Raw genomic sequence first — 22094 nt, 5'->3', positions numbered from 1 at the left:
GTATATTTGTATTGTGTATATATTTTTGGGCACCATTTAAATGACCTGTTTCACTGCAAGTGGTGGGGTGTGGGTACACCACTGCCCCTTATTAGAAGGCCAGCAACATGAGCTCTCACATACCCATTTCTCCAATTTTAATCCATTGGATGTGTGAGCAGTGGACACCCTGTACTTGAGCCATATGGGTCTTAGAGATTAAGCCTTGGCTCCGGTCACTGATCCACTTATGTCATTACAGCACAGTTGCTCCTGTAGGACACAGTGTGGCCACACTGCCTATACTCGGGTCTGGCTCATGGCCTGCTACAGGTTTCAAACCCCTGGAACCTGTTGGTAGGCGTTCTGAGTGAATTTGAGGCCAGTGCTAATGACAGGCTAACAATAGAAAGGGTCTATCCTAATGAATACCTTCTCAACATAAGACAATTGTGTGTGCATGCATACATACATGCATGTACACACACACACACATATATATGTATACATACACTCTTTTAAAGCAATTTTATATTTTGAAATGATCCATTCTGGTTTTTGAAGGCCAGAAGTTCATGACTTTGACAGATGGTCTACGCTGGCTGACATTTGTAGTGGGCAGTAAGAGTGAGGTCTAACCTGTATAGACCCCTGAGGATAAGTACTGAGGGCTTATAGACAGAATTAGATGTGACCGGCACATATAGACTCAAGAGCACTACTCTGAGAATACAAAGGTACCTCCTGTGTCTCAGTATTCTGACTTGTGACAAAAGCCAAGTGTGTTTAAAAACAAAATGGCTACAGTGCATCAGGGTCAAGGAGTAACTAATGTAGGAGATACTATGCCATTTCATGACTTGAGATTGTTACTTCGGAGCCTGGTGTATGCTTTTATAATGGGAATCCCGTTCTGAACAATTCTGAACATGCAGAGCCAAACCTACACCATGGGAAGGAGACATGAAAGAATAGAATTGAAGCTCCAGTTTCAGACCATTTGCAAAACGCATCCCCTAAATATCTGTCTAAATGGCTACTTAATTGGGTGTGCTTGCCTTTGGCAAGGTTAAACCTTTGTTCACTCAAGTATATATTTATTGGGTGTGCTCTATATATTTGTATTATTATTATTTATTTTCCCATCCCTAAGGATCCCTCAATATTTGGACTACATAGACAATGTTGGTGTCAAAAGGTTCGTCTTGGTAGCGATTGCGTTGCTTGTATTTTTATTTCCGTTGCACGATTTAAGTTGAAATTACGTTTTTGTGGCAAAAAGTGAAGCAACGGTGGCTAACTTGCTAGCCACAGTCACTGACGTTACTAACGTAACTTATGTCACGAAAACACGCGTGACTACCTGTAGCAGAAGAACATTAGTTAAGCAGCTTGTTAAGCACTTGTCCTCTCAAAGTTGGACTACTGCAACTCGCTGCTCGCCGGTCTCCCAGCATGCGCAACCCGCCCTCTTCAGAGGATTCAGAACGCGGCGGCCCGTCTGGTCTTCAATCTACCCAGACGTTCCCATGTTACTCCGATCCTCATCTCCCTCCACTGGCTTCCCATCACGGCTCGTATCAGATTCAAGACTCTGGTACTGACCTTCAGAGCGGTGAACGGGACTGCACCCGACTACATCAAGTCTCTCCTCCAGCCTTACACCCCCACCCACCACCTACAGTCTTCTTCTGACAACTGTCTGGTGATCCCACCTCTCAAGAGCCCACTCCCAACACAAGCTCTTCTCCTGTCTGGCCCCCCAATAATGGTGGAATCAACTCCCCACCTCCATCAGGGATACTGACTGTCTCCCCACCTTCAAGATAACGTTCAAGACGCACTTGTTCCGGGAGTACAACGGCACTTAGGAATGCTTGGCTGGACCTGATGTTAGTTTCCCCCAGGATCACAATGACTCTTATTGAAAGACTTGTTGCTCTTGTTGGTTGGTTGTAACTGATGTAAATGATTGTACTCGCTGTGAAATATTTTTTACTGTAGATTTTTTTTCTACAGGTACACTTGCACTTTTTGAGTGTCATGTTAATAATTGTAACTTGTTTAACTGTGTGCTCTTATGGTTCTTCCCTTTGGCACTTATTTGTGCTTTTTAAGAGCGATTTTTCCCTAAATAAATGTCAAGCTTATTAAAAAATGTTGGGGTATATTTTCAGTTAGCTTTTAGTTATTAGTTTTGATTCAACTATGAGGCTGCTATATAGCCGATCACCATTCCCTCTTGTAGGGAGAAGACAACTGTTCATTCTACTCTTCACTCTTAGTATTTTGAGTTGTAAATTAGCAGCAACAAATGTATGTTTTTAAATCTATGTAATCTTTGTAAATAATAAATATGCATTTTTATATAAAATATACAGAAATATCAGTTGTAAAAAATGTCTTAAAAAAACTGACCTCTCTGCAACCGACACAAACCCACAATTTCCCCAGAAATTGTACCCTCTAGTTATTCATTATTGTCCCACCCCTAAGGCTCTGGGAATGTTTGCACTACAGACAACGTCGTGTCAAAATGTTCGTCTTGGTCACGATTGCATTGCTCGGATTAGGATTTACTTTCTGTTGCACGGTTTAGGAGAATAGTCACTTAATAATACTGAATGCAATTATTTCATTTTTAATTATGACATTGGTAGAAAACAAATCATACATTATTATAATGTAATTGCAAGTTCGCGTGATACAGATCTGTTGCTGCTGGTGAGTGCTTTCTGCACAGCTTTCTGTTTGAAAGCTAAAGTGTTAGAACGTTTCGGCATGCTGCTTCAAATTTCTACACCATGTAGACAGGCGCGGCTTCAATTTTACACTGAGCTTGTGTTTGACCTCCTTGTCTATTCTTTATCTATGGCCGCACTGCAGCTAAAATTCACTAAATCTTTCTTACTAATTAAACGCTACCCTGGAATAAACGCTGCACCAAAAATAATAATTGTGTAATAAACGCCGCAGCGTTTAATGAAAGAAATACGGTATGTGAATAAGATACAGAAAATGCAATACTATTTTACAGCACTGCATAGCAGAAAGGAAAACATACAAATGTTAATGTAAACATGGCGAATACCCTTTAGGCAGAACTGTACATGCAGCTGTGGTGAATCAGGCCTACACTTATGACAACGGCTCAACCATTATCCATGTAATGACTTATGTAATGAACTAAATGTCTAGATGTTTGTGGGGGTAAGACAATTTCATAGAGAACATGACACATTTTAAAACTGACATAAGCAAATGATAATGTAGGAAACAGCAGACAACTGTTGGCTATTTAATGTACCAGAGCATTGGCAATTTGTTTAAAAGAATGAGAAATTGCTTTTATGATGTGCATAAGTGACTAGATGATGTTGTGGTTGAACAACCGTTGGGTAACATTACTTTTAAAAGTAACTAATTACAGTTAAGTTAAATTTCTTGTAAAGTAATTAGTTAACTTACTTAGTTACTTGCTGTAGAGAGTAAGGCGTTAAGTAACTTTTACGTTACATTAAGAAAAGTATTTTATTTCTAAGACAATTCACCTTGGTCACTTTTACGCCCAGACGGCACAATTAATGTGTTGACCTCAGCAATAGCACATATTGTACTGAATATTCAATGTCACTCGCATATAACATGATCAATCCTCATTATACAGTAAAACGGATCAAGGTAATAATGATCACCCAGGGCAAACAGGTTCCAGGTGAAAGACCAGACAAAGCATGGCTCAAAAAACCTACCATGAAGAAACAACAATGGTTCCCAGTTGCCCTTGCCTGGACACGGGTCACCGGGGTCCCCCCCTGGAGCCCGATGGCGAGCCCCTGGTGGCCGGGCCATTTCCCATGGGGCCCGGCTCGAAGAAGCAACGTGGGACCCCCTTCCAGTGGGCTCACCACCTACAGGAGGGGTCATGGGGGTCGGGTGCAGTGTGAGACGGGCAACGGCCGAAGGCGGGGGCCTTGGCGGTCCGATCCTCAGCTGCAGAAGCAAGCTCTAGGGATGTGGAACGTCACCTCTCTGGCAGGAAAGGAGCCTGAGCTGGTGCGTGAGGTAGAGAGGTTCCGGCTAGATCTAGTCGGCCTCGCCTCGACGCATAGCATCGGCTCCGGAACCAGTCTCCTTGAGAGGGGCTGAACTCTCTTCCACTCTGGAGTTGCCCTCGGTGAGAGGCGTCGAGCCGGGGTGGGAATACTTGTTTCCCCTCGGTTCGGCGCCTGTACGTTGGGGTTCACCCCAGTGGACGAGAGGGTAGCCTTCGTCCGCCTTCGGGTGGGGGGACGGGTCCTCACTGTTGTTTGTGCTTACGCACCAAACGGCAGCTCAGAGTACCCACCCCTTTTGGAGTCTCTGGGGGGGGGGGGGGGGGGGGGGGTGCAAAGCGTTCCTCCCGGAGATGCCCTCGTCCTCCTGGGGGACTTCAATGCTCATGTGGGCAACGACAGTGAGACCTGCAGGGCCATGATTGGGAGTGAACCCGTAATTTCGTAATTGGACACATTCAAGTTTATATTCTACAATTCTGAATTAAAATAGGCAATGTAAAGTTTCCACCACAGACTCACTTACTGTATTTTCCGTCACACTTTTTTTCCATAGGTCCTGCGACTTAGTCAGGTGCGACTTATATATATAATAATTTCAGTAATTCATACTGACTGACATGAACCAACGAGTAAACATTACCATCTACAGCCGCGAGAGGGTGCTCGTGACAACTATATGCTGCACCTGTACCCCTGAAAATTTCCTGTAACTGAAACATTAACTTAAAGACAACTGAGAAAGACTGAACACAAACAAAACGCCCCTAAAAAGAAAATCCTATTCCGCAGATTACAAACTGCAGGTAGTAAAATATGCAGCAGAGTGAGTGAGAAACTTGTGAGGGACTGGCGTAAAGCAGAGGTTACTCTTACTGCAATGAAGAAAACAAAAAAAGCTAATTGCGGGCTGAAAGTAAGATGGCCAGAGCTGGAGGAACGAGTCCACAGATGCTTGAACAATATGCTGCTGGGAGAGGATTGTCAACGGTGCAGTTACGTCTCCACGCCATGGTAGTTGCCAAGGAGATGAATACACCGGTAAATGATTTTGCAGCTGGGCCTTCTTGGTGTTACTGCTTCATGCAACGCAACCGCCTCTCTATCAGAGGACGGACAACGTTGTGTTAGAAACTGTCAGCAGACTTCCAAGCCAAGGTCGACAGTTTCAGTGAGTTTGTTGAAAAACAGGTAACTGAACACACGTCATCGGATCATATTATCAACATGGACAAGGTCCCCCTCACATTTGACATCCCCATGGGCCGAAGTGTCGCAGAGAAAGGGCAGAAAAGTGGATCAACACATGGACTTCAGTGACAACCGAAACCATCCTGTCAGGATTCAGAAAAGCCAGAATAACTGGACCTAATGCTGAGTCTGACGACAGACGGCGCTTCATCTTCCTCCGGAGTTGGCGGAGTTGTTGAAAAACAACACAGAGGATGAAGAATTCAATGGATTCGGTGACACGGAAAACTAGCTTCCCAGTAACTTGCTTGTTGGACTCGCTGGTTTATGGGTTAGCCTAACCCTAACCCTATTTAGCCTCCTAATGTTCTTTATGCTATTGTGTAGCTGAATAACTTGCCTTTCCAGATTAAATGTCTGTTCTTAGATTTTAATAGTTTTTTTTTAATAAATGCGACTTGGAGTCCAGTGCGACATGTTTTTTCCCTCTTCATGACGAATTTTTTGACTGATGCGACTCATACTCCGGAGTGACTTTTAGTCCAAAAAATACGGTACTAGAGCTAAATACGTACTGTTGGAGTGTAGCTGGTTAGTAATCTGTTGTCATGGACTGTCTAGCTAGAGATAACGCTATGTTAGATGTGAGATAATATTCACAAAATTGGATTTTAAATGATTACTTACTAGTATGATTAACTACCGCTAATATTATCAAACTAGTAGTAGTGGCTAGATACAGCATCAGTTGAAAACATTACGTTAGTTTCTGAACCTACCTGGCCTCTAGCTCTATCTGCCTTAACTTTACATTTATTAATTTAGCAGACGCTTTTATCCAAAGCGACTTACGAGAAAGAGCTTTACAAAAAGTGCATAGGTCAATGATCATAAATGACGAGATAGACGCAAAAACGTAGCCTGTACGTTGCGGGTAGCCAATTCATGAAGCATACACAAATACACCGCGTTCCAAATGATTATGGACAACAGTTTCAAAACATTTAATAGGTTGTAAAGAACTGAAAATGGTCATTTGTTGAATTTGCAGCATTAGGAAGTCATATTTGTTGAAATCAAAAGCTATTTCAATCAAAAACATCTTAACAGGGCAAGTTACATGTTAACATAGGTGACCTTTGATAGGCCTCCAAATATGGTATTTAATATTGGTTGGGCTGAAAATGGTCCGGGTGCTGTTCCATGTGCCCTAATGCAACCCTGTGAAATAGCCCTAGAATGAAAGGTTTTCTCCCTTTTATGGTATGCTCATGAATATTTAGATGAGCTGCAAACTGATTGGTTTACAACGAGCGAACAAGCAAAGATGCAACATAGCCAAACATGTATTTTGAATTGTAGATTTACATGACAACACAGGTTATTTATTCAAATAAAACAGTCAGGAAAATGAAATAACATTAACCCCATTGCCAATGACCAAAATCATCACATTCTACCTATGCTAGATACAGGACACTTTAGCATTGCTAATAACTGTTAGCGACAAAAATCATACTTACAGCTTGCGGTTGTGATAAGCATACAGTATAGACCAGAGCCAAAAAAAGGTGGAGCCTTTGATGTCAATAGGTGCGTTCGACATGGACTGACCATGCAGCGCCGCAGCCGGCTGCAGGCGGCTGACTTGAAACAGTGAATTCTGGTTAGACTTTTTGTCCGACTTGAGACGGCGCCGAGGCTAGGTCACTGTGACGTAGGGGTGGGCGATATGGCCAAAATCTCCTATCACGGTATGAGTAATTTTATATCACGGTTACGGTATATATCACGGTATAGTAATTTATATAGTAAATATAGTCAATACTAACAAAAACAACTGCCTCGCATGAACACTTGAGTTAAAAACAAGACTCAAAGTTACTAGTACGAGCATTCCGATTGGCTAATGCGCAGTCATGCCATCCGCGTGGTGACCTAGTACTCACAGCGCAATACAGATCCGTAATGCCCTCAGACCAATGTGGGGGGGGGGGGGGGGGGGGGGGGGGTTAAAAATAATTCCTTTGTTAATAATTTGTTACACAGAACTTTATTTTATTAAATATTCATCCAAAATTATTCACACCTTCACAAAATCAACCACAAACAAATAATTTCTGCATATGCAAGTAGCAACGCTAGTGCTAAATAACTATTTAACTGGTCGGCTCCATGACGCCGGGCAAGTAGCTAGCTCCTGAGACTTTTCACCAAAAGAACGAAGGGGAACCTTCGATTAAGACATGTTCGTAGGTACCTAGCGAAAAGTAGCCTGAACTTTCCTAAAGATAAGCTAATGCTGAATGCTCGCTGATATAGCTGTCTGTCTTACTAGAACGGCGAATGTATGCATCGTTGCTAACGTGTGCTGATGTTGTGACTATGTATGTGAGAAAGACGCGTAAGTGACAGAGAGACGGAGGGAGAGCAGGGAAAAGAAATGCAGCCGAAAGAATTCGCTGCATGTTTAACCTAAATATTGTAAAAAAAAAAAGCGAAACGCAATATGTGGCGGCCGGTGTTGATTCTGTGGCGCATGGCCACAAATTAGTCTGTGTGGGAAACACTGAAAAGTATACCGCGGTTGAAACGGTATAGCCAAATCTCTCCCGGTAGACACATTTCTACCGTTGCACGGTACATACTGTCATACTGCCCAGCCCTACTGTGACGTAGCCATTAAAGTACCGTGAGATCGATTCGAGAACTGCCGGCTGTGTAGCCGAGCGCATTTTCTCAAGAGCAACTGCATGGGTTCTAATGACGACACAGCTATTTCAAGATTGGCCAGACTCACACACGACAACTTTGACACATGTTTTTTCTAATTATTCTGACACCTTCAGCTAATGCTCAAATCCGGACCAAACAGTTTAATTGAATAAAAAATTTGTTGAAAAAATGGTTCTCTTCACTAACGGAAAGACTAAGTTTAATTGTAAATAAAGTGAAGTAAGCAAACACCGCTTGATCAGCCATGACTGACGTCAGCGTAGCAAACCACAAAAAGCTGGAATGTCCGACTTCACAGAGCCGTTTTTTACTCCTCCTCGACCGCAAACGGCTACTCTCAATGGTCGTTTCATGCAGCCGTAGTCCATGTCGAACACACGTAATGACGTAAATTCGGTGGCCTTTCGGAAACCGCCCGTTTTACAGCAGCAGTTTCAAATTGTGAGATTTGCATAAGAAAGAGGTGTCAATGGTTCACTGTATGTCCATTTTACCCACCAAACTGTCCTTATTCAACTATGATAAGTAGGAATGGTTATCGAGATGGTTATCGAGATGGTTATCGAGTCAGTGAATCGATTCCTTGGAATCGTCAGCCAAATTCTTTAACGATTCTGTTAACGGTTCTCTGTGCCGTTGCAGATGCGCAAACTTTTATAGTTTATTCAGACTGCAGCAAACATGGCAACTAGGCAGAAGTGTTCTAAAGTTTGGTTGTATTTCACACAAAAATGACAACAACGCCACTTGTAACTAGGGATGCACCGAATCCAGGATTCGTTTTCGGACGAATATTGGGCTTTTCGACGGGGTTCGGTTTCGGCCGAACCTTAGAATTTTTTCCACCGAACCCTACACTTGCACTACGTGCGATACGCTGGTCAACATAATGACGCTGCCGTTGATTACGTGAAGGTGTTCAAGTAGGTGGACCGTTCAATGCAGTAGGCTGAGAGATAATGAAAATGGAACTTGTGAGCAGAAAAAGTGTTGTTTGGCAGTACTTTCAGTCACAAGAAGGCGATTCAAGTCGAACTACATGTTCAATTTACAATGCTGATTTGTCTTGTGGTGGCAAGGACCCTAAACAATACACAACATCTTGACAGTTAAAACATTTGCATATGAAACATTTGAAAGAAATTCAAGAAATCTTAAAGGCTAAAATGTTGGATATTGATTGGATCTTGAGATAGGCATATAGTAATCAGGGGCGCCGTATAGGCGGGAAAGTTAGGACAATTCTAAGGGCCCCTGACTGACAGGGGCCCCCCAAAAAATGAAAAAAGAATAGAAATGAACTATGGACAAATTGTTTTCCCCACTTGTCTTCCTGGCATTATGTTGCCTATTCTTTTTATATTTTTTTTTACAGTTAAAAAAGGAAAAAAAGAAAAACACTGGACGTTGTCTACTTCATTAATGTGTTTACTGTGTTAATGGACTGAGGATGGAGTAGGATTCGGTATTCGGTTTCGGATTCAGCCGAATCTTAACCAGTGGATTCGGTATTCGACCAAACCCAAAAAAATCGGGATTCGGGGCATCCCTACTTGTAACGCGTGTAAAAAGTATATTTTGTCAAAGGGAGGAAATACAACAAATATGAAGAAGCATTTGAACACACAGCATGGAATGAAGTTACTGGAATGTCATGTGTTCGATGCACACAGCAGCGCAGCTAACGTTAAAGCTAGCGCTTAATCTCTAACTATCCAAGGTAGAGCTAAACTCCTCAGAGTGATTCCAACCACTTGTCACTGTGTGAAGCAATTTGCATTTATTGTGTATAGTCCATCAAGTTATCTTCTGTCCCGTCGTTTGAAGCATACATTTTAGCTCCGGCATTCGTCTCTCATTATTGATCACTTCATGTTAATTATCGGAGGGTGTGTTATCAGCAAACATTCGTGTTGTCGTGTTAACCCATTATTAAACTGAGTATATCGATTTTTAATCCATTATTAAATTTAGCATCTGAAATTGTTTAACAGAATGGCCGATGTTTGACACTGTCTTATTATATGATTTGACCTGAATACATACAGTATATGGTGTGCAGCATTAACAAATTATATAAAAATAAAATTAATGTAAATAAACCCGTTTGCGCTCTTTTTTCCAACCCCTGCCCAATAAGAATCGCTAAGAGAATCGAATCTATAAGCTGGAATTGATAAGGAATCTGAATTTTTAAAGGACTCACCGATTTGACCTTGTCATAGTTGAATAACGACAGTTTGGTAGGTAAAAAGAACATACAGTCTGCTAAATGAATAAATGTAAATACAGTGAACCTCAAAGTCCATTGACACCTCTTTCCTATGCAAATCTCAAAATGAAAAGATTTGGCTGTAAAACGGTAGCTTTTCAACAAAGCCACCGGACTGACGTCAATCCGTTGGCCCACCTTTTTTGGCTCTGGTCTGTATCTTTGTCATGCCCCAAAATTTACATCCAGACCAGCCCACTCACTGGTGTTTTTGCCCAGTCCGAGGTAGCGTAGATCTCCGATACTAGTTTGGCTGCGCGCTGCTCTGTGTAGGCTACCTCTAAGGAATTACAAAGAAGAATGTTTTGAATTATAAAAAGGATATTGAAAATGGACCACGGTCGTAAATGCTGTGTTCCAAGCTGTACAGGGAAGGCTAAAACTCAGTCTTCCCAAGGAGCCAAACATTCGACAGGCATGGCTGCTGTTTGTCTTTGAGAAGATCCCGCTGAAGTTCAACACAAAATTATTCATTTGCTCTAAACATTTCACCCAAGACGGTTTTGAAAACCTTGGGCAATTTCAAGCAGGATTTGCTAAGAAGCTGAACCTGAAAAGAGGTGCTGTTCCGACCGTATGCTCAGTGCAATCGCCAGCTGTAAGTACAGTATGATTTTGTCGCTAACAGTTATTAGCAATGCTAATGTCTCCTGTATCTAGCATAGGTAGAATGCTTAATACGTTTCTAAACACATCAACATACTTTACTTAGTTAATGACTCTAGCTAGACTAGCTGTAGTCAGCATTTGAGGGGAAGCTTCGGAAAAAATAGCCAGAAAACCAATAGCAGTCTGGCCTATTGCTAACGCCTGTTTAGATTATCTATTTTAAAGAACTGGAGAAAGGCAGGTGCTAGATACAGGATAAGTTAGCATTGCTAATAACTGTTACCGACAAAATCATACTACAGCTTGCGGTTGTGATGAATGTAAGGTCGGAACGCACCTCTTTTCAGTAACAGCGTCATAGCAAATCCTGCTTGACATTGTCCCAGGTTTTCAAAACAGTCCTTGGTGAAATGGTTCGCGCAAATGTGTCGAGGGTCGAACTGCACAGAGATCTTCTACGCAACGGTATAGACAAACATCAGCCATGTCCGTCTAGTCAATGTTAGCTAGACTAACTCATCTGCTTTTTATTAACGCTGATTTGCAAGGAGTGCAAGAACAACTAGATAGCGAAAACACCTAGACTGTTGGCATGTAAACTAGTTTAGCTTGCTAACGCAAGAGCATAGGTAGAATGTGTAATGATTTAGCCTAGTTTATTGGCAATGGGGCTAACGTTGTTTCATGTTCCTGACTGTGTTTCATTCAAATAAATAACCCGTGTGTTGCAGTGGCAGTTTCTTTAAGACTGCAAGGGAAGCTCAGCTTCCTCTAACATAAAAAAAATTAATGGTCAAATATTTACTATTGTGTTAACATTTTAACTGCATTAAAACACGTTCATTTCGAAGACAAGTTTGTTCAGAATCAGCTAGATATATTAGCAGGTCGACTGACTGATTTCAGTCTCATACATTCCCGTAGCACCACAGTGCATTTCCCTGTGGAAGCTCAGCTTCCATGGACTTCAATGGGGCTGCTGTGAAGTTATTTTCAATGTTTCGAAACTATACGGACATTATGTCCCGCCCTGGACGCTCAGCGTCTCTGGGGGTGAACGGAGGAGTGGGTTGGCCTGGACGCTGGGCTTCCGCGTGATGATTTGAGGGTCTGTCGAAAGACTGCATCTCCTTTTGATTGACAGCGATTTGTACTATAAAAAGTCACCGAAGCTATTCAATCTCAGTCCCATCGCAGATTGCAATTTGCTGAAAGACAAACTGCGACCACCTTTGTTCCTTTGTTTTCGTTGAATTTGTTTTGTTGCTAGCTTTGGTATTTCATAAAATTATTAGTAGTAGGGGTGAACTAGTCAGCTAGAAAACTGCACACGATGGCAGACAATATTGCTAATGTTGTCGACCAGATTTTGGCTAAGCCATTTGAAAGTCTTCCTTACGAGGAGAAACTTAGAACTAGAGAGGGTACAATTTCTGGGGAAATTGTAGGGTGTGCTTGCTTGCTTCAGATGCAGGTGGGTCCGTTTTCCCTTCTAGTGATATTTTCAAGCATTTAGCCTACTCATATTGCATAATTCATTAAGAACACCCTTTGAAACAAGGAACCCCCTTTGAAACAAGCTACTGTAACAACGTTGTCACTGGCAGTATTTCAGATGGAATTGCGATTCAAATAGTACCGTCTGCTAACTGAAAATAAGCCTCCCAAAACTAAAATAAGTTCGATATTAATTTAGGGGGACATGGCTAATTCAAAAGCAGTTTGCTAGAGGCAAGCTAGCTGCCGTTGCTATCCACGCTCCACAGATTGTTTGAAAGCACAGGAAATTAGAACGTTTCTTTTGTAAGGGATAATTAAGCAATAAGCCCCAAGAGGCCGTGGTTTGCGCTGATTTTAGAACAGGTAAGGGGAGTTGTTAGGCACGACGCAAAGCGGAGTTTTCGCCAGTTTAGTTTCGCCATGAAGGGGCTTATTTCCCCGATAATGACCGGCGTTCTATACATTATCCGGCTATTATTACACGGCTACTTGCCAACAAAAACAACTTAACACAGTGTGTTTTTTTACAATGTATTTGTTACCATTCGTATTGTTGATCAGCAGAGAAATAGTTCGCCAAAGACGTTGAACTTCATAGACTTTGAGCATTATTTAGGCTTCAAATCAGCTGACGTCGCTAAGCAACAGAGTACGCTGGGGTTGAAAAGTTACCGGACTACTTGAGGAGTGCTACGAAAGACTTGAATCCAAGGCAAAAAGGCCACTTCCCTTGACAGCGGTCAAATATTCATAGCAACGGTCAAATATGAGAAAATTGTTCACTGCAGAACGTTGGGAAGCCCCATTCAAGTGAATGGAGCATTCTACAGCATTAAGAACAGCCGTGTAATAAGACATAAAAGTTTAGCTATAGCTGTGGCATTGAAGACAGTACTGTAGCCTACTACACTGCCAGTGGGCGAGCAGAGTCTGTGACTCTGTGGCTAACGTCAAAACAAGACGCAGTCTCACCCAAATTCCAAGTTTTACACAAATAACAAACTATGCTGACCCGCTGGCTGTCTTCGCAATCGCCATATCTTAACACTTAACACTGCTGTCCATTTAGATGTAGAATTGACCCTGGTACGAAATAAAGAAAATACTCACCAGACGCAGATCGACAGTTGACTGAGTGTCAACACTGTTGTTGCTGCCGCAATCGTCAATGGAGGCTGACAGGCTCTCTCGTAGCAAACAAATCAACGTTTTTACAGCAATCTATATTAAAATCTCACCACCTGGCTGTTTTCACAAGTCATATCGTCATAACATTTCCCTCTCAGTTTTTTCGTATAAAATTTAACTATAAAATGAGCATTGCTGCCGCCTGAAAGACGAGGCGGTCTCACGGGCGACCTACACTCGCTCAAATTTCAAAGACTGTCACGACTTAAATAAAAAATGCGAGATTGCAGTTCCACTCGAAATCGCTTTCTCTACAAAGCCAAATGGTTGTGATTGTTTGGGGGTGGTATTTTTGACTCGTAATCCAAGCTCCAATTTGCGAGCTAGAAAGTCTCTATCGCGTTGTATCCATGCGTCATTGCTAACGTGTGTTGACGTGGTGACGTAGTCAGCACAGGTTAACCTTCGTCGACAAAAGGCACTTTGTCCCACAAAAACATTGTAACCTCCTAAACTGTGCAACGGAACGTAAATCCGAATAGAAGCAACACAATCGAGACCAAGACGAACCTTTTGACATCGACGTTGTCTATGTAGTCCAAATATTGACTGAGCCTTAGGGGCGCGAAAATAAACATTAATAATATATATGTGAGATAACAATGGTATGTGCTCGCCGAAGGCAGGCACACCCCAATTAAACTGCAGGGGAGATCAACACCTAAAATTGATTTAGTGAAAAAAATAAGGCAAAGTAACAGGTCTTTTCAGCTCTCCTGGTATGACAAAGTTAGCTGGCTGACAGGAAGTGCTGTGACAAAGAAAATGTACTGCTGGCCATGCTTCTTGATGAAACCATCCCACGGATGTGTTGTTTGGTCAAAGGTAGGGTTTGTAAATCTGTCTCACTTTGACAGGGCATATAAAAGGCATGAAAAGAGCAATGAACATGTCAGTGCATGTGCAAGATTAAGTTGCATGGGCAAGATCAGGGTTGAGCATGCAATCAATGAAGGTGCTCGCATTCAAGTGGCTAAACATTATAAAACGGTCAAACAAAACAGGGCCTTTCTAAAGCGCCTTATTGATGTAACATCCTTGCTTGGTCGGCAGGAGCTGTCATTTAGGGGACATGATGAGAGTAGTGAATCATCCAAAAAGGGGAATTACAGGGAGTTCACAGAAACATGAGCTAAATATGACTCTGTCTTGTCCACACAATTCAAGTCCTCAACTGTGTTTTCTGGTATGTCCCATACTATTCAAAATGACTTTAATCATGCTCTTGCAGCCACCGTTTCTGATGAGATCAGAGATTAAATTCAGGATGCTCCCTTTTTTGGATGGCAGGTGGATGGAACAACTGATATATCCTGCCGTGCCCAACTCACTGTCATTGTTCGCTATGTGGATAGTGCAGGTCAAATTTAGGAGCGCTTTATTGGATTCTTTGATGTTTCTGAGGGGAGAGATGCTCAGTCTGTTTTTGATGTGTTCAATGAGAAAATGCAGGGCTACAATTTTAAGGATAAGCTTGTGGCACAGACCTTTAATGGGGCTGCTGTCATGGCTTCAGCTCTCATTGGTCTGCAGGCCAAAGTGAAAGCAATAGCCCCCAGTGCCATGTTTGTGCATTGCTATGCGCACAGACTGAATCTGGTGCTGTCTCAGGGTGCTAAATGCCTTCCTGAGTGCAGAATCTTTTTTGCATCACTCTCTGGGTTTGCCACATTTTTTTCCAAATCCACAAAGAAGACGTCTTTTATGGAGTCAAGGTTGCCCAGGAATGCTCCTACTCGATGGAATTTCACACCACGGATAGTGAGGAATGTGGCAAACAATTATGATGGCCTCCTGCAGACATTTGATAACATCATTGCAGATACGACAATGGATGATGATACACTGGATTGTGCCAAAGGCTTTGGGATTGCGTGACATCAACTCCTGGAGCTCGATACCATCCATGAGTTTAATTGGAAAAATAACAAATTAAATGTTTGACACAAAGTTATTTGCATCATAATTTCGAACGGGGTGTTAGGGCCAATGGGTAGAACCACAAGAGCAGATAGTTAAACAAATTACAATTAAATAACATGATCCTCAAAAGTGCTAGAGTATACCTGGAGGAAAGCAAGAAACAATAATATGATTCACAGCAAGTACAAGTCAGATGGGGGTCAGATGGCTGAGCGGTTAGGGAGTCGGGCTACTAATCAGAAGATTGTTGGTTCGATTCCCGGCTGTGCAAAATTACGTTGTGTCCTTGGGCAAGGCACTTCACCCTACTTGCCTCGGGGAGAATAATATTTTCCGTAAGTCGCTCTGGATAAGAGCGTCTGCTAAATGACTAAATGTAGTAGTTAAATCAGTTACAAATAACCAACAAGTGCAACAAGTCCCTCAATAAGTGTCATTCCTGCAGGAAATAGACATCTGATCCAACAAATCTTTAAGTACCGGTGTACTCCCAGAACAAGTGCGTGTTTAGTAGGGGTGGGGAAAAAAAATCAAATTCACATATGAATCACGATTCAGTCTTCTAGCGATTCACAAATGTAAAAATATAAATACAAAATTATTTAAAAAAAAAAAAATTAAATTTAAAATCGTGAATAGATTTTTTTTTTATCGATTCGTGACCCCAAGAATTGATTCCAACCGTGAGGTACCAAAAGATTACCACCCCTAGTCTTTAGCCTTTAACTTTACAGCAGTTAGTTTGTTGGTAATAGTAGCTCTAAAAGCTAGCTACTATTAAGATATTATAAGTAGGCCTAATCTTATGAGTAAATAGTAACCATCATTTTTAAATCCGGTTTTGCGAATGTAATCTCACATCTAATAGTTAAATAGCGTAGGGCTTCAGAGACAGTACAATAGCAACACAGTAAGTTGAAACAGACAAAAGTATGTTTGTTGATCTTTAAGATATCCAGCTGAGAATGGGGCAGACCACACACAGACCTTTTTACTCTTGGATTTTGGGCTGTGGAAAGGGGAACATTTATTATCCCCCTCTAAACTTCTGTGGTACTTGCTATCGGATTTGTATTTACCGTATGGCATTTTGCTAGCTTGGCTTCCAGCCCAACTTAACCCCTTATACAAACTTAATAGACAGGTGTCTTTAGTGTCCTGACTCTGAAAATCATCATAAGGAAGATGGCCAGGGTCCCTGCTCATCTGCATGAGGATTACAGATGTGGCCAGGGCAATAAATTACAATGTCTATTCAGTGAGACGCCTAAAAAAACACTATAGGAAGACAGGAAGGACAGCCACATTCGAGAATCACACCTGCGGGGCAGGTAAAGAATGGGGACTTGAGCCCTGTATTTATCTTGCACGCTATTTAGCGCCTAGTCACGTGACAAGGAATGACTGAAAGCTAATATTAACCAATTTAACATCTGCATTTAAGTTTAGAACGTAAAGATGAAGTTTAATTAGTAATGAAACATTGGACAGAACGGTGGACAGAACGGTGGACCGGTCACTATCAGCTCACAGCAGGCATTTACTGTGTAGCAGGATAATTAGCGAGCATTTTGTAAGAAATTAAAACAGGTAACGATTATTACACTCGCACAAATGCTCTTAAATGTATTTTGAGGTTGCACAGACCATTTTGGGAGCATATGCATCCATAATGGTCGCAATTTCAAGCCCTTGATATGGTCTGGGATGGTGTGTCACAGCATCATTGGACTGAGCTAGTTGTCATTGCAGGCCATCTCAACGCTGTGCATTACAGGGAACACATCCTCCTCCCTCATGTAGTACCCTTCCTACCCTACATGACCCTCCAGCATGACAATGCCACCAGCCGTACTGCTTAGTTCTGTGCGTGAATTCCTGCAGATAGGAACATCAGTGTTCTGCCATGGCCAGCAAAGAGCCCAGAGGTTGTTTTCATAAAACATCTTGAGGCCAAAGGTAGTTCCTAACTTGCAATAATAAAATAATGATCAACTTGCCAACTTACGGTTTTCAAGTGGTACATCATATTCGACTTAAGGCCGAAATATGTTTCTGCGTCTCCGTTTACGGATGGGCGGGCGCACGGATACGCACGGATAGACTGCGTTTATGGTTCTCCGCAGGCTGTGGGTGATGAAAACAATTCACCGCCAGAAGAGTAGGTGGCGCAACGGTTTTTTGTAAGACGTAGTTGATTGTTTATTTACCTAGGTTACCGAGTAGTCGGAGCAAATTTACAAGTTAGCCGTTTCATCAATAAAATATGCACATTTTCAGCAACTACACTGTCCATTTCTTGTCACATTTGAATTCAGATGCTGATTTACATGTACCGTTTAGCTGAAATATGAATTATAAAAACTTTACAAGCAATGGCGGTCAAAGGATTCTGTTCGTCCTGCTATCACGGCAACCCCGCCCCTGATGCAAGCGGTACTTAATACTGACCAATCACAGCCAAGGGGGTCTCCGTAGCTCTCCGTAGCTACGACGGACAGCTAGAAAATTCGGGCGGTGCAAGTCAAGCTCTCCGGGGCTCTCCGAGGGCTGACGGAGAGCTTGTAGAGGGCGTTCCACTGAGATGAGGGCGTTCCCATGTGTCCGTTTTTCGAAAAACGCAGAAGCATATATCGGCCTTTAGAACTATGTAATTTAAACCATTGTTTTCAGTGTGCATTCAACATGTTTTGAGTCACCCGGTACCTTGATACAAGGCCGTAGCCATGGAGTCAACGGGGGGGGGGACAAATTACATTTTGAGGGATCATTTCGGACAGCGTGCGTGGTTGCCTGTCGTAGCGTAGCAGATTTATATTTTTAGATAAATATATTGGGGGGGGGATTTTGACCAGATTTTATATTGGGGGTGGGGGGGGGGGGGGTGTCCCAATATGTATTATGAGTACGGCCTTGCTTAAATAAAATGCTTCCATACCACAGATTTTTTGCCATTTTGCCAGAAGGATTAATAACACCAACTGTAGACCAAGGCTGAATCCCAATACTCTGTCTTACGCGCGTTCACGTGCAAGCAAATGGTGTCCCAAAACTCTTTTTGATCGAGGGGTAGGGCTAAGACGAAGGGGTATACACCCCTTAAAATCAAGTGTTTGGACCTTACTTGAAACCTAGGGGTATGTGAATCCTGCTCAACCTGCAACAATGGCGGAAAGATCATCTCGAGTCCCATAAATGTAATAGTTGCGGCTTAAATAATTGATTTTAAATAGTGCTGTCAGTTTAACGCATTATTAACGACGTTAACGCAAACCCATTTTAACGGCGTACATTTTTTTATCGCGCTATTAACGCTCTTTTTGGCCAAGCAAACGTTGTCGTTTTTTTTCACATGCTGTTGCAACAACTACTGACGTTAGAAAAACTACAACACACCGGATCTAGCTAGACCGGAAACAAAACAACAGGCACGCCGCATGCACTTGTTTGGGCTTGCAAGCCGGCTATAGAGTAGTATGCTAACATTACGTTTTGCGTGGATGGCGAGTGCGAAACGCCGAAATGGATGCCAACAAAATTCTGAATGGAACATTTATTTTAAAACGTTGCCAAATAGTTCCATTGACAAGACCAAAGTGATCTGTGTGTTTTGTCGTTGTGAACTGAGCTATCATCGCAGCATGTCCAGTCTGAAATACCACTTGATGGCCAAGCACACAGCTGATGCGAATTCTCCGGCCCCTCGTCAAAGCCAGGCGATTTCAATGCTGTTTTCAATAAAAAAAAAACATTTGCACTAAGCAATCCAATCCACTTTCCATATTGATAAGAAAATATATAAAAAATAATGGGACAAAATGAAATCAATGGACATTTAGAATAGATAAAAATGTGTGATTAATTGCGATTAATAGCGAGTTAACTATGACATTAATGCGATTAAATATTTTAATCGTTTGACAGCACTAAATTAAAAATTATGAGAGTTGTTTTGTGCTCTACATAGTCCTGTACATGTGTATTTGCAACCATGTTCTTAATTGAAACGTTTTTTTAAATTGCTCGTTTGCTATGTTAACGTTACATTACATTTTGTAGAGTTGCTTTATTTGTCTTAAATAACATAATCTACAATTTCTGTAGAAAACATTTATTTAATTCAGCAATGGTGACACAAGCAGGAATCAGATCTCACACTGCCATACTGCAGCTCGACTAAAACAAATCTTAGTCGACCAAGAACATATCGACCAAACAATCGAATGGGGGCAGCCCTAATTAGGGGGGTAGTCAAGAGGACTCCTAAGCCACCAAGACTAAATCACAAATCCTACAATGTATAATGTGGCAATCCACCTTGGAACAAACATTTTAGAAAATGAGCTTTCAAAAAGGTATTGCCTTAATCGCAAGTGTATTATGATTGTAGTGAAGTTGATCAAGGTTGCAGTCACTTATAGAAACCACCAAGATCACAGTTGACAACTCTACGATACTTGGCCACAAGGAAAATGAAGCACAGACAAACTAGGTATATCTCAGCCATCCATCAGTAGAACATTACATCAAACTCTCCAGACCCCAAATTGACTATGCATAGAGGCAGCAGTGTGAATTTTCACTATTTGTTAACTAGATGCACATGTAAAAGGCTGACAATTAGCTGAACATATCCTTTTTTAATTAGTGACACTTAAATTGTAGGCTAACATCTTTACTTTAATGGCAACATGATTCATTGTTATACAATGAAATCACTGACAGACAACCATTACCCCATCAGACAACCATCCCCTATCAGCCAATCACTGTGGGCATAGTTTGTAAGCTTGTTAATATCATCTATAGCAACAAGATCAACCCTGATCTTTCTCTTAATTTTATATTTCTCCCAATTCCATAGTAAAAGCTGGTCTCAGAAGCTTTGTGAATAGGAGAGTGTCTGCTAAATGACTAAATGTAATGTAAATAGGAGGAAACTTTTAGCTAAGAACTTTTACTGCCATTTTTAGATGGAAATAAATACAAGGTAGGGCTAGCCTAACCTACAATTTCAATTTCTGGGGAGAAAAAATTAAGTTTACTTGCAGGCCGCCCCATTTGTGCATTGTGTCCGACCGTGCTGCTATCAACTACCATATTAATGTGAACACTGCTGATACAGCACTGCAGCTAGCTTGCTAACCTACTATCGGAACACAGGTGACCACACCAGATTATGACTTTTGATTTTGACCCCCCCCCCCCCCCACATAAACATTTTTAGAGTTCCTCTGGTAGGAGGAAACCTATTGTTGTTGTTAGTCTTCTTCTTATTATTAGGGTTCCTCCGGTAGGAGGAAGCCTATTGTTTTTGTTAGTATTCTTATTATTGTTATTATATTTCTCCGCTAAATGGCCCAATAGCTCAAAAAGTCCTGGACCCGATTTTTTCCAATTTGGCCCAATGATACAACAGGTCACTCATTACTCCCAGATGGCTAGTGGCCCATGTGTGACAATAGGTGGCGCTATAAAACACGCCCAAAGTCTACGTGATTTCCCCAGCGCCCCATTACTCCAAAATGCCTGAAAATTGGTATACATGCCTTATTTCTCATGGGGAACCAAAAAGCCTCAAGGACCCATATTGTCAGACTTATGAATTTTCACAAATTCTCACAGACTCATCCTGCCCCTTGACACTAGGGTGACCACCTGTCCCGCTTTGCGTTGTGTCGCACAGCATTTTCACCCCTTGTTGCGCACGTCGCATATTGAAAATGCTGTGCTATACAGCGCAAAAGAGGAACAGGTGGTCAACCTACTGACACACGCGCAAGCTTGGCGAGAAGCACACACATCCTTTATGGGAATGGTGTGCTGACCAAGCCCCACCCTCACCCTCATTTCGCTTCCAATCGCAGCTTGCCGTTACGAATATAAATTATTTTTTGGCGGCCATTGTGGTTTTCAACTGCCACGTTCGGTAAATCCTATTTTTACACATTTTAAGATAGAATCAATGATTGGGTTCGTGAAAGTACACTACTTTTGAATTATGGTGAAGGTTTGAGCACTTTGAGACCTTTAGATTGTGAGTTTAAAGTGACGGAAAACCGAACTCGAAAAGTAGTTTTAGTAGCTTTTTCCCTCTGTGTAATTACTGAATCATGTAGCATCTCGGCGAATTCATCAAAAAGGTAGAGGAGGGCAGCTTTTAGGAGAACAAGCAATTCCCCACAGACCTGTCGGCTCAGAATTTTTATTTGGGTCGAGAAAGTCTTTGTAATAAGTCTATGCACCAGGGAGACCGCATAGGCTTAGGCAGCAGCCATGTTTTGGTTGCGTCATGTTCATAAGTTCACCATTTCACAGTTCGGTCGACACCAAAAATGTTGAGCAGGGCATCCTTTAGGAGATGTGGGAATTGTGCTTTTAGCCAGATGCTCCGATTATTTTTGTGATTTGTGGAAAACTTGCAGGTGGAGTGAGACTGCGTCCCAGGGGTACTTTGTTTTGACTTTGTGACAAACTGGGCTCGCTCACTCACTGGCAGTGTGTAAACGATATTGTAGTTCACTCAATTTTACTCCTAAAACGTCAAGGAGGGCTCCTTTTTGTAGACAAGAGTCTGCTGAAGATAGCCAGTATATAGGATCTTTCAAAACAAGCCTATTTCATTTGTCATTTTCCTGAGA

General features: G+C 41.9%; 1 protein-coding gene across 1 annotated transcript in view; it reads right to left on the bottom strand.

Annotated features, from left to right (window-relative positions):
- Window positions 1-22094, bottom strand: part of LOC124489247 (phosphatidylinositol transfer protein beta isoform-like) — a 42882-nt gene that overhangs the window by 5766 nt on the left and 15022 nt on the right. The gene's annotated exons all lie outside the window — the stretch shown is intronic.

The sequence above is a fragment of the Hypomesus transpacificus genome, unplaced genomic scaffold, assembly GCF_021917145.1.
Source record: "Hypomesus transpacificus isolate Combined female unplaced genomic scaffold, fHypTra1 scaffold_187, whole genome shotgun sequence".
In the NCBI taxonomy this organism is placed as follows: domain Eukaryota; kingdom Metazoa; phylum Chordata; class Actinopteri; order Osmeriformes; family Osmeridae; genus Hypomesus; species Hypomesus transpacificus.
The sequence above is the reverse complement of the archived record's forward strand: the minus strand, read 5'-3'. Positions and strand labels throughout refer to the sequence as shown.